Source organism: Phyllobates terribilis, unplaced genomic scaffold (assembly GCF_046119375.1).
Source record: "Phyllobates terribilis strain yellow unplaced genomic scaffold, ASM4611937v1 Scaffold_156__1_contigs__length_4398808, whole genome shotgun sequence".
Taxonomy (NCBI): Eukaryota; Metazoa; Chordata; class Amphibia; order Anura; family Dendrobatidae; genus Phyllobates; species Phyllobates terribilis.
In genome coordinates this window covers 2,798,480-2,812,701 of record NW_027362916.1, presented here as the reverse complement: position 1 = coordinate 2,812,701, position 14,222 = coordinate 2,798,480, and positions in this window count along the sequence as shown.

Sequence of the window (14,222 nt, the reverse complement as noted above, 5' to 3'; positions counted from 1 at the left end):
ACAACCCTAGCCCCAGCACAACCCTAGCCCCAGCACAACCCTAGCCCCAGCACAACCCTAGCCCCAGCACAACCCTAGCCCCAGCACAACCCTAGCCCCAGCACAACCCTAGCCCTAAACCCAGCCCTAACCCTAGCCCAATCCTAACCCAAGAGTTTATTTTTGACGCCGTTCCTTGTGCGGTATAAGTGATTAGACGACTTTATTCTTCGGGTCGGTGTGATTACAGCAATGCCAGAATCATATGGGGTTTTTATGACTGACAGCTGTCACACACTAAAAGACGCATTTTTTGTAAAATCTAGTTTTTGCATCGCCATATTTTGTGAGCTATAATTTTTCCAGATTTTGGCAGACAGTCATGTGAAGGCTTGTTTTTTGCGGGATGACTTGACGTTGTTATTGGTGCCATTTTCAGGCACGTGACATTTTTTGATCGCTTTCTATTCCGATTTTTGGGAGGCAGAATAAACAAAAACCAACAATTCAGGAATTGTTTTTTTTTTTTTTTTTATTCTGTTCCGCGTGTGGTAAAATTGATGAGGTAGCTTTATTCTTTGGGTCAGTACTTTTACAGCGGTACCACATTTGTATCATTTTTCTATGTTCTATTTGTATCTATTTTTCTATGTTTTGGCGCTTATACACAATAAAAGCTATTTTATAGAAAAAAATATTTTTTAGCATCGCTTTATTCTGAGAGCTATAACTTTTTTATTTTTCGGCTGATGGAGCTGTATGGCGGCTTGTTTTTTGCGGGACGAGATGACGTTTTCAGCGATATCATTTTTATCATTTTTATTTATATGCGTCTTTTTGATCGTGTGTTATTCCACTTTTTGTTTGGCGGTATGGTGATAAAGCATTGTTTTTTGCTTCGTTTTTTTTTTTTTTACCGTGTTCACTGAAGGGGTTAACTAGTGGGACAGTTTTATAGGTCAGGTTGTTCCGGACGCGGCGATACCAAATATGTGTACTTTTATTGTTTTTTTTTTTGTTGTTGTTTTTTTATAATAATATTTATTGATGGGTACATTATATTTTTATTTTTGGTGTATTATTTTTTTATTTTTTTATAATATTTTTGCACATTTTTTTTTTTCCACTTTCACACAGTTTATACACTTTATTACTTTGTCCCACTCTGGGACTTTCACTTTTTCACTTTTTTTTTTCTGATCGCCTGCATGGCAACAGGAATGAAGCACCATCCCTATGCCATGAAGGCTGTCAGAAGTGCACAGTGTGAAGATTGCTTGGAGATGCACTGCGCATGCCCAAGCAATCTTCCTGCTCTCTGGTGACCCGGATGTTGTCATGACGACATCGGGTCATCATGGCAACACCCGGGAAGCCTTTGCAGACTGTGCTGGAAGCCGGAAGAGGAGGTGAGTATCGCCGATCACCTCCCCTTGCCCCCGCAATGCCGCGATCGACTTTGATCGCAGCATCGCGGGGGTTAATGTGCTGGGAGCGGTGCAGGACCTGCACATAGTACTGGGTGTCAGCTGTGACAATCAGCTGACACCCGGCGGCGATCGCGCCCGCACAGCCTGTGTGCGCGCGCGATCGCCATGACGTACTAATACGGGTCTGGCTCTTAAGTCCCAGGGCACAGAAGCGTATTAGTACGTCAGATGTTATTAAGGGGTTAATCCATTTGGATGCAATATGTTTCCTAGCTTGAAATAAAATATGTGAAATCCCTATTGAAATGGGGTCAAATTCCATATCATCCTCTAATATACCGAATAGGCATTTTTGGGGTCTGGTTATCTATTTTATATACCCTCTTTATAATAGACAGAACTCCTTCCCAGTATTCACCTAACTCCCGGCATTCCCATAGCAGATGTAATAGGCCCGCAGCATCCATTTTACATCTTGGACATTCAGCAGCAGTCCGGTATCCTATGTTACATAGGAATCTAGGCGTCTTATATTTCCTATGTATTAATATGATCTGGGGAAATCTCTGAACCTCATGTAAAGATAATTGGGGTACCAGTTCTAATACCGCTCCCCAATGATCCTCAGAAATTGGACCTATATCTCCATCCATTTTTTTCTAGCTGGAGAAGGAAATTTTGTTAAATAATTATCAAGAAGGATTCAGTAAATATCAGAAATACGACCCTTAGTATTTCCCTTCTCTAATACCAACTTAACAAAAGTATTATTTTCTACCCAAAAGGGCGTCCATCTTGATTGTGCATTAAATGAATGCCGAAACTGTAGATATTTATAGAATTGTTTATTTGTCACCCCAAATTCCCCCTTTAATTGATCAATGGACTTAAGTATCCCTTCAGACAATATGTTTTATATCGTATATATTCCTTTATCCACCCAACCCCGGAATCCCTCTAATTTATAGACCTCTGCATATTTATTATTAAACCATATAGGTGTAGATTCATTGCAGTCTCCTATTTCCATTATATCTTTACCCCTATCCCGGACCTTGTAGAGTAGAGCAAGTGTAGGGTATAGTGATTTCTTGTGTGCGAGGTCATTCAGTTACACTATATGAATAGGAATATTCCACGGTGTTCCTGAGGTAATTAACCCCTTAATACTATTTGGGTTTGCAGCGCTTTGCCACCCACCCAAATGTTGCAATATAATATATTAGTGCATTAGGAATCGCCAATCCACCAGATTCCTTGTCACTTTGTAGTTATTCACATTTTATCCTAGCCGATTTCTTTTTCCAGATAAGACAATGAAACGTGCTATGAATTTTCTGAAAATGGGAATTATGGATCCAAATAGGGGCATTATGCAGAATGTATAAGAGTTGGGGCATCAATGTAATTTTTGATAAGTTCCCTCTTCCTACAGCCAATAATGATAATCTCCACCGCGCATCGATTTTCTACCTTAACGACCATGGGATTTTCTGTTTTTGCATTTTTGTTTTTTGCCCTCCTTGTTCCCAGAGCCATAACTTTTTTATGTTTCGGGCAATATGGCCATGTGAGGGCTTTTTTTGGGGGGACAAGTTGTACTTTTGAATAACGCCATTGGTTTTACCATATCGTGTACTGGTAAACGGGAAAAAAAATTCCAAGTGTGGTGAAATTGCAAAAAAAGTGCAATTCCACAGTTGTTTTTATTTTTGTTTGTTTTTTTTACCACGTTCGCTGAATGCTAAAACTGAGCTGCCATTATTATTCTCCAGGTCATTACGAGTTTGTAGACACCAAACATGAATAGGTTCTTTTTTATTTAAGTGGTGAAAAAAATCCAAAGTTTGCTAAAAATAAATAAATAATAATAAAAAAAAGGCGCTATTTTCCAAGAACCTTAGCGTCTCCATTTTTTGGGATATGAGGCCGGGTAAGGGCTGATTTTTTGCACACTGAGCTGATGTTTTTATTGATACTATTTTGGGGTAGATCCGATGTTTTGATCGTCCGTTAATTGCATTTTATTGCAATGTTGCGGCAACCAAAAAAACTTAATTCTGGCGTTTAGAATTTTTTTCTCGTTACGCCGTTTACCGATTGGATTAATTCTTTTTTTATATTGATAGATCAGGCGATTCTGAACGTGGCGATACCAAATATGTGTATGTGGGGTTTTTTTTATTTTATTTTGAATGGGGCGAAAGGGGGGTGATTTAAACTTTTATATATTTTTTTATTTTTTTTAATATTTTTAAAAACATTTTTTTAAACTTTTTGCTTACTTCAATAGTCTCCATGGGAGACTAGAAGCAGCATATGCCTCTTGAGAAAGCAGTCGCGAAACGCGCGTCGAGGCCTGTTCTGACGGGAGCAACCAGCCCTCCTCTGTCCCCCTTACAAGCACCATTCTGTACCTTCGTGGGTGAGTCATTTTGGTCATGTTGGTGATATATTATATGATGAATTCAAAGATACATTTCTTACCTAATTGACCTGACCCCCATTTTACTGTTTAGTACTTTCAATGTTTGCTTGTACCACCTTTCCCGCCTTCTCCTTTTTCCCATCTCCTTCCTTTTACCTACTCTCTATCTAAATTTTTTTGGATGGTATCTCTAGGTGAAGTGTCATACCTCAGTCACTGACCTGAGCCCATCCTGTGATGTTAGCGTATCTTCATGGTTCCCCCTAGGACTCCATTCCTTAGGGGACCCATGCCTATTTATAGTTATTTACTTTTGTGCCTATATTTTTTCATCTCAATCTGTGATGTACTGTTTAGGTACCTAGTCCTTTACTTTTCCATGGGTCTAAGGATATGGTGGGATTTATGATCCGCAAGTCTACACATTGTCTTTATATTTTTGATACTGTTTAAAATAATTTTTAATAATAAAGCTTATTTATGCTCATTTGCCCTCTTCGTTTTTTCATAGATTTTTTGAGTAGGCGCTGTTTTGTGGTTATGGGGTGTGAGTGGTATCCCCTCCACACCACCTATCCGTTGTTTTCAAAATGCTGGCCAAAGTGTTTTCTAGAAGCAGCACTTGCCTGATCGGCTCTGCTGCATACAGAGGACGAGCAGATCCCCTGTATGCAGCAGAAATGCTCTCTTGCTATGAGCACCGACCACTGGGCGGCGCTCATAGCAATCTAGAAATGACAACCACAGGGGTCTCCTGAAGACCCCGGGTTTTCATGCCAACCCATCGGTGACCCACAATCATGAGACGGGGTCACCGATGGGCAGCGCTAATAACGCGCTTCCTGGAAGTGCGAGTTAAATGCCGGTGTCAGAGACTGACAGCGACATTTAACTAGTTGACAGCCGCGAATAGAACGTGATTCTACCCGCGGCTGTTGTGGGCACGTCAGCTGTATAAATCAGCTGACATGTGCCCGGAGCCCGTGCTGAACCGGGGGTCACTACCTTGTGCGTACTATTAAACAGAAGTTTGGAAAGGGGTTAAACTTTTCCAGAAGAAGATATAGATTCAGTGCAATGTAATCCGGAGATCTTTTTGTTATACTTATACTCGGTATTAGAATTTCTCAACCGTTTGTATTTGTGTATGTTCTAATATGCTGGAATTAGGGATATCATCATATGGTAGAATAACCGACTTATCCCAATTAATGGACAGGCCTGACCATTCACCAAACTCTCCAATAATGTTCAGAATAGGAACAATAGTCTTCTGGATATCACCTACTGTACATATATAACTGTTTGTGTATTATACAATCACTGTATTTTATGTAGTGTGGTCTCCCGCTTCTGAGGTGCCACCATGTAACCAATTGCTTGTGAAATAAAGGTTTTTGACCAAACTCATGTTTGGTGTTTCTGCTTTGGTGTTTCTGATTATTCCCAAATGATCTGCCATTCATATCCTAGCATAGATATGTCACCATATTATTGGTACTAGACAATTGTCAGATACGTAGATACTTTCCTTTGGTTTGATATATATTATTTGCTCCGTTCAATTTTTGTTATGTTAACCCCTTTACCCCCGAACGTGGTTTGCACGTTAATGACCAGGCCAATTTTTACAATTCTGACCGCTGTCACTTTATTATGTAATACCTCTGGAACGCTTCAACGGATCCCACTGATTCTGAGATTATTTTTTCATGACATATTGTATTTCATGATGGTGTTATAATTTCTTCGATATGACTTGAATTACTTTGTGAAAAAATCAGAAATTTTAATTTTCATGCCCTTAAATCAGAGAGATATGTCACACAAAATAGTTAATAAATAACATTTCCCACATGTCTACTTTACATCAGCACAATTTTTGAACCAAAATTTTTTTTTTTTAAAAAGTTATAAGGGTTAAAAGTAGTGTTGAGCCACCCCCGTAGTGTTCGAGTTCGGTTCGGTTCGTCGAACACCCGTGTGTTCGCCGAACTGTTCGTCGAACACCTTCGAACACCGTTAAAAACAATGGCAGGCAAACAAAAACACATAGAAACACATAGAAAACACCTTCAAAGGTGTCCAAAAGCTGACAAACTGCTCAGAAGACATAACTAACACATGGAAAAGTGACAAGTACATATAGTCATGCGAAAATAAAAGAGGTGGAGGAGTAAAAGGAGGGGGAGACACAGATATAGGCATGTCATGCCCTTCTAAAATCCAAAAAGTGAGAAGCCGACACGGCCAGTCCGCTCCTGCCCGTGCCACCTCCGTGTCGCCGGGTTTGTGCCAGAGCCGCGGTGAACCCTGACGGCCAGCCCCCCTCTCCCAATACTGGTGCCTGTCCGCTGGTGGGTCGAGCGAGCCCCCCTGTGGTGGAGGCAGCTCTAAGCTTTTTAATTTAAATTGTCTCTCTAATTTGAATGAATACACTTTAAATCCATTTACAAGGATCTATTGGAGGGCAAGTCTCATGCCAGCAGCCGCGTAATTCCAGCTCCAGTAGCGTCCACTAAAGCTGCTGCAGTTAAAAAGCTTTTATAAGGATCGAGCTCGGCTGTCCACCGCAAGGCATCCTACTGCCAGTCCCAGCCCCTATGCCTTGGGGTGCCTCCTGATGCTCTTCACTAAGTATCCCATGGTCCCGAATCATTTCCTTTGAAAAAATTAAGTGTCTAAACTACAGGTGGTGTAGCTTGCTTAACAGCCGGGATAATCCGCTGACTAGCAGACACTGCTACTAGGCACAAAGTATTTCCTGGGCTAGATGCAGTTAAAAATTTGTAATTAGATACTCTCGTTGGATGCTGAGAAAGCACGCCATATATGATTCTCTTAAAAAGCTTGGGGTAGGGGTCTAGGGGACCCTTTTATAGCCAAAATCACGGCCCTGTATCGCAATACGTCACCTAGGCTGAAGATAAATGGAACTGTAGCACCCTGAGGGCTCGGTTGCTACAGACGTATTGCACCTCACCCAGAGGTGTGATATCTCACTCTCAGGTAAGGATGGAGTGTGGATCAGGACCCGACACCTGCATGCATTACACCACATTGCCGTGGGGCAGGGCGACCAATATGCCCCTGAGATGGGCACGACAGTCCCTGTCCCTGGCTGGAGTGGGGGGAGGGAACACTGAGGAAGGGGAACCCTGTAGTGCAGGAGCAGGGAGGAAGCAGTTCCTGGGTGCATTGAGAAGGGAGTATAAAAGGTGGGCACCATCTTAGTTCAGTGCAGAGAAGTCTGAGCAGAAGTGGCAGGGAGCAGGGGCTCTGCATGAGCTCTGCTCCGGAGGCGGGCCTAGTAACAGAGGCCCAGGCCTGGAAGAGGGAGAAGGAAGGAAGAGGAGCGGAGAAGGCTCCAGGAACGAGGAAAGAAGGGATCCCAGGGGTGCGGACGGGCGAGTCGCCACCGCACGCCCGAATCCACCTGCGTGGAGGGGTCAGGCCAAAGGGGGAGACCGGTCCCCGAACTAGTGGAGGCAGGAAACGACCCTCAGCTAGAAACCGGAGGCTCTGACATTTTATGTGGCGCAGCCCCTCGCTACACCCGCTAGGAAGGCACCACATAGGGTCAGGGAAACTGGCGCCAAGTTTACCAAGAGGAGGCCCGAGGCAGCCGGACAGAAGTGTTGGTAAGAAAGGCCAGACAAAGGACACACAAAGGGGGTCCTGTGAAGTGCTCCAAAGTTATCTGGGAGTTGTCTGAGCCCCTCACCTGGTGAGCACAGTACGACGTGGGCAGCCGTTACCTGCAGACGTGGTCTGGATAATAAGAACTGTGAGTAAAGGCCCTGGACTGCATCACTGACTCCGTGTCGTTACTGCTGCTGCCCTGCACCATCACCCCCATCCTCCGCATACACTGCCCTGAGGCTATACTCCTCCCGTGGGGAGTTATGCTACGCTCTGCTGCACCCACAACACCAGCCTCAGCGGTCTGCCCTGGAGCGGCGGTTCACTCTGACCGCAATCCACGGGTGGCATAGTCGGACATTTAAACATCAAAACCACATAAATAGTTCCGCCACTGGTTTGACCGCCCTGAGCCACGGAACCGGGTTGCCGCCACGGAGACTACAACCACCAGCATCCACCAAAAAGGGTCCGGCTCCGGGTGTCCCAAGGCCCAGGGGGCGCGTCAGAACATTTTCATCACCTTTCACAATCACCAATGGGACAAGGCAGGGATGTTCTCTGTCCCCTCTCTTATACATCCTAGTGACGGAGCACCTGCTCTCATCAATTCGCCATAACCCCAATATTAGGTGGATTGAGGTGGGAGGCACCGAGTACAAGTGCTCTCTATTTGCTGATGATGTCCTAGTATATATCACTCAATCACATATATCCATCCATGCTGTTATGGCTGAAATATATCACTTTGTTACATGGTCAAATTTTAAAATCAATGCAGCGAAGTCTGAGGCCCTCGATGTCTCCCTCCCCAAATCCATATAGGATTCCATCCAGTCCAACTTTCCCTTTGCCTGTCCCTCACAGGGTATCAAATACTTAGGAATTCCTATTCATAGAGACCTCTCCCATCTATGTTATCTTAATTTTGGGCCCTTTATTGAACAACTCCATACAGACCACGGTTGGCAAGTTAGAACTGTAAGATTCACTACGTGAACCGCTGGTGTTTTGTGGAAAAGCACATGTACACTGCGTTCCAAATTATTATGCAAAAAGTGTTTAGGAGTGATAAGAGAAGAATTTGTTTGTCAGTTAAACTCATTGATGGTGATGTGTGTCAGGGCTCTTTATATCACTGTAAGCAATTGCAGACACCTGTGCTAATTAGTTTGGCAGGTGTGTCCAATGAAAGGCAAGACTACTTAAGAAGGCTCTCTCACATTATTAAGCAGCCTACATTTTCTGCCAAAATGGGAAAGAAAAAGGATGTGTCGGCTGCTGAGAAGCAACAAATTGTGGAGTGTTTAGGTCAAGGCATGACTACAATCAACATTGTGCGATGATCAGGATGAAGTGTCTTGGCAATCAAGAAGTATGTAGCTGATTCACAGTACACACGTGTGCGTGCTGATAAGGGCAAATTGAGGACTCTTTCCTACAGGCAATTACGTCAGGTTGAAAGAGCAGCGGCCAAAAAGCCTTGTCATAGCAGCAGACAAGTTTTTGAAGCTGCTTGTGCCTCCAACGTCCCCCGAACAACAAGATGCAGGGTCCTTCAGAGGTTTGCAGCTGTGCATACGCCATCCTGTCGACCTCCTCTATCCACTTCACACAAGCAGAAACGGCTCCAGTGGGCCAAACATTACATGAAGACTGATTTCAAAACAGTTTTGTTCACGGATGAGTGCCGTGCAGCGCTTGATGGTCCAGATGGATGGAGTGGAGGATGGCTGGTTGATGGACACCCCACGCAAACACGGCTACAGCGCCAACAAGGAGGAGGTGGAGTAATGTTTTGGGCTGGAATCATGGGGAGAGAGATTGTCGGCCCCTTTAGGATCCCTGAAGGCGCTAAAGATGAACTCCATAATGTATGTGGATTTTCTCAAACAGCACTTCCTGCCATGGTTCAAGAAGAAGAACCGTGTATTTCACAGCAAGATCATTTTTCTGCATGATAATGCACCATCTCATGCTGCACATAAAACATCTGCATCTCTGGCTGATATGGGCATAAAAGGGGACAAACTTATGGTGTGACCCCCATGCTCCCCTGACCTCTACCCCATTCAGAACCTTTGGAGCATCATTAAAAGGAGTGTCTATGATGGCGGGAGGCAGTTCACATCTAAGCAACAGCTCTGGGAGGGTATTCTGTCCTCATGCAAAACAATTGAAGCAGAAACCATCCAAAACCTGACAAATTCAATGGACGAGAGAGTTCAGAAGCTCCTTTCGAACAAGGGGTCCTATGTGAAAATGTAACATCACCTAGAATAAAGTTTTGAGTTGAAAACTGTTTGATTTCAGTTTCTAACAACCTGCTAATGCTTATAATTTCAAAAATGACCATTTTTTTGGTCTTTATTAAAATGAAAAGGTTGATCGAAAAGTTTGGGGGATCTAAGAGTGTGGCAACCCAGTAGTCATGATTACTTCGAATTCTGACAATATGAGGGTCATGCTGCAGGTAGTGCAGCAAGAAGGCACTTATGTGTCTTGCGCATCTCGGAGCCCCAAAATTATTTTCTGGGCTAGATGCAGCTAAAAATTATTTTTAATTTTAAATCTGGTGAAGCTTTAGTATAGATGGCCTAATAGGATCAGTGCTGCACACTGCTACAAAGCCCAAATTATTTTCCAGTCAAGATACAGATAAACATGATTAGTAATTTGAAAGCTTAAAACGGTTGGTAGGGTGATTTTAACCAATCATCAAGCTTTTACTCTCCCCAGGATGACACAGGGGTAGAAAAGTCGTTTCGGATCCATGATTTGTTCATCTTTATGAACGTGAGTCTGTCTACATTATCAGTGGAGAGCCGCGTGCGCTTATCTGTCAGCACACCACCAGCAGCGCTGAACACACATTCAGACAGAACTCTGGCTGCGGGGCATGACAAGATCTCCAAGGCGTAAGTGGCTAGCTCCGGGCATTTATCCAGATTGGAAGCCCAAAAAGAGCAAGGGTCCAGTGACACAGTCATGGCTTCAATGTTTACTTGGAGATACTCCTGTACCATCGTCTCTAGGCGTTGACTATGTGTCAGACTTCTTGTCTCCTGTGGCCTTGCAAAGGATGGGCTAAAAAAGTGGTGAAATGATTCCGCAAAATTGATGTTACCAGCAGATACTGTGGTTCTGTTACGGTTTGAGTGCTGAACACTTGACGGTCCCACGGTTGGCAAGTTGGAACTGTGAGATTCACTACGTGCACCACTGGTATTTTGTGGAAAAGCACATGTAAGATTCTGCAACAGTCTCTGCTGATACTCCTGCATGCGTGCATCCCTTTCTATGGCAGGAATAATTTCTGCAAATTTACTTTTGTACCGGGGATCTAACAGTGTGGCAACCCAGTAGTCAGGATTATTTCTAATTCTCACAATTCGAGGGTCATGTTGCAGGTAGTGCAGCAAGAAGGCACTCATGTGTGTTGCGCATCCAGGAGCACCAAGTCCCTGTTGTGTTGGTGGCGAGGTAACAATCATGCTTCCTTCCTCTGTCCTCTCCCCCCAACCTCGCACAACAGAAATGTGATCAAGGTCTCCCTCATCTGATGAGTCTTCCATCAGTTCGTCCTCCACTTCTTCCTGGGCTCCTGCACCTTCCTCACTAGTTTGGCTGCTACCATGCGCCCTGGTAAAACCATCTCCCCCACCCTCACATGCCTGCCGCCTTGGTGCTGCCGACCGTCTGGACCTTGCAGATGTTAGCCCTTCCGCATACAACTCCTCCTCCTCTACTTCCTCCACCTCCTCTTGTGCCACCACCTGACTCCGAATTCTGTTTAACATGTGCTCCAGCATGTAAATCACCGGAATAGTCATGCTGATAATGGCATCGTCAGCACTAAACATCTTCGTCGCCATTTCAAAACTGTGCAGAAGGGTGCATAGGTCCCTGATCTGAGACCACTCCTCCAGCGTGATTTGCCCCACCTCTGGATCTCGTTGGCCCAGGCTATACGTCAGAACGTATTGCACCAGGGCTTGTCGGTGCTGCCACAGTCGCTGCAACATGTGCAGAGTTGAATTCCACCGGGTAGGCACATCGCATTTTAGCCGGTGAAGTGGCAGGCCCAACGACTTCTGTAGAGATGTAAGTCGCTGAGCTGCGGGATGCGAACGGCGGAAGTGAGCACACAGCGACCGTGCCCTCTGCAGAAGGCCATCTAGTCTGGGATAGTGGGCTAAAAATTGCTGGACAACCAGGTTCAACACGTGAGCCATACAAGGCACGTGTGTGACATTGCCCCGGCGAAGGGCCGCACCCAGGTTTGCAGCATTGTCGCACACGGCCTTCCCTGGTTTCAGGTCCAGTGGAGACAACCATTCATGAAATTGGTTCTCCAGAGCTGACCACAACTCCTCAGCTGTGTGACTCACATTTCCCAGACATTTCAATGTAAAAACCGCCTGATGACGTTGAGCCCTACTGCCAGCATAGTAAGGAGGTGTGCAGGATCCCTTCTGCGCAGTTAGAAAGCTTGTGGCATGACCAGACAGGCTTTGGGTGCAGGTGGAAGACCGAGAGGAGGTTGAGGAGGCAGAAGCAGTGGAGGAACTTTGACATAAAGAGGATTGACGCACAACTCGTGGGGACGGCAAGACTTGGACAGCAGCCCCTTGTCCTGCTGTCTCCATAGTTACCCAGTGCCCAGTCAGCGACATGTAACGCCCCTGTCCATGCCTACTCGTCCAAGTGTCTGTGGTGAAATGCACCCTGTCACACACAGAGTTTCTCAAAGAAGCGGTGATGTTGTGTGCGACATGCTGGTGGAGCGCAGGCACACCTTTCTTTGAGAAATAGTGCCGACTGGGCATCTGGTACTGGGGCACTGCGACGGACATAAGGTCTCGAAAATCCTCTGTGTCCACCAGGCGGAAAGGCAGCATTTCTGTAGCCAAGAGCTTGCAGATGGTGAAATTCAACCTCTTAGCTTTCTCATGGCTAGGAGGAAATGGTCTTTTACTTGTCCACATCTGAGGGACTGAGGGCTGGCTATTGTGCTTAGACGGGGTTGATAAGGGTGTCCCCGGCAAACTGCCGGTCTGTGAGGAAGATGCAGGCGGACATGTTAGGTTGCCTTGATCCAAAGGTGGTGCTATCGATGTCGGACAGCGCTCAACACCAGCTTGTGTTCCCACCTCCAAAAAAAATGATGACCTGCCAATCACGCTGGCTGTTGCGGGTAAAGAGGTGGCAGGTCTGCGCCCCAAAACAGGTGTGACTGCTGTCCCCCCAGTCACAGAGGATGAAGAGGCCGCGGATGCACAAGATATGGCAGACGGTGGTTGGCCCGGCCGGCTAGGCCGCATTGTAGCACACTGAGCTTCCCACTGCAACTTATGCTTCATGTCCATGTGCCGGTTCATGCATGAAGTACTCAAACTATGTATTTTTTGGCCTCTACTTAGCTTTTGCTGACAAATGTTACAGATAACACGAGTTGGGTCATCTTTATCGATCTGAAAAAATGCCCAGGCTATGCAAGGCTTAGCACCCATGCGACCTGAAGAGCCACCACGACTTGTGGTGAGAGGCAGAGTTGTGTTTGAGGATGCAGTTGTTGACGTGCTTCCAGTACTACGTCTCTGTCCAGGAAGGCGCAACCTGACCTCGTCGTCACTAGCATCTTCCTCCACCTCCTCTGCTGACCTCATCTCTTGGCTGACTGTGGGTTGACAGTAAGTGGGATCTCCAACCTCATCATCATCACCCTGTGTGTTATCACACCCGTCGTCCTCAGAGCCAACCTGTTCCTGCCCTGACAAAAAACTAAAGTTGTCGCTCCAATCAGGTATTTGAGTCTTATCATCGTCTTCCTCATTGTCTCCACCAACAGGAGTTACAGTTTGGGAATGAGGGTCTACATTATGGTCAGAACCTTCTGCGTCTGGTCCTGGATCCGACTCATAAAGATTCTGGGCATCAGTGCAGATCATTTCCTCGTCTGGATTCACAGAAGCGCTGGAGTCGACCTCTGATTCCCAGGCTATAGTATGAGTAAACAGCTCTGCAGACTCAACCATCTGTTCTACCTCATACTCAGACGGGCAGCTGGAGATTTGGGAGCTGTGAGGAAGCAAGTGCGATTTGGGTGACACCTTTGAGGACTGGAGTATTTGTGATGTTGAAGTTGATGTGGAGGAGAGCCCACTTAAAGGAGCACTTGATATCCGTTGAAGCACCTGCTGTTTTTGTGCCTCATCTGGAATTTGTAGCGATTGGCGTGGCCGTAAGAAAGGGATCTTATCACATTGTCCGCTAAAAGAAGTAGACATTTTAGTTTGGCTGGAAGATGGTCTTTCTTCTGCAGATGTTACTGTTGCTTTAACACCTACCCCACGGACACAACCTTTTTTCCCCTTCCCAACACGCCTATTCCCCTTTCCATCAGCAGCAGGCCTTTTTCCACTCATTTTGGTGGTTAACTAATTCACAACTCTGGAGTTGTTTGCACAAAAAAACAATGGATGGTAACCGAGCAGAGCTGAGTGGCCAAACTGTGGTATTAGGCCAAAACTATTGGCTGGGTTAGATGCAGAAAAAAATTATATTCAATTTGCAACCTGATGGAGGTCAGTATAGATGGACTAATACAACAAGTCCCACACACAGCTAGAAGCCCAATATTTTTTCAGAGGTAGATGCAGAAAAAAATATATTCAGTTTGCAACCTGATGGAGGTCAGTATAGGTGGACTAATAGAACAAGTCCCACACACTGCTAGAAGG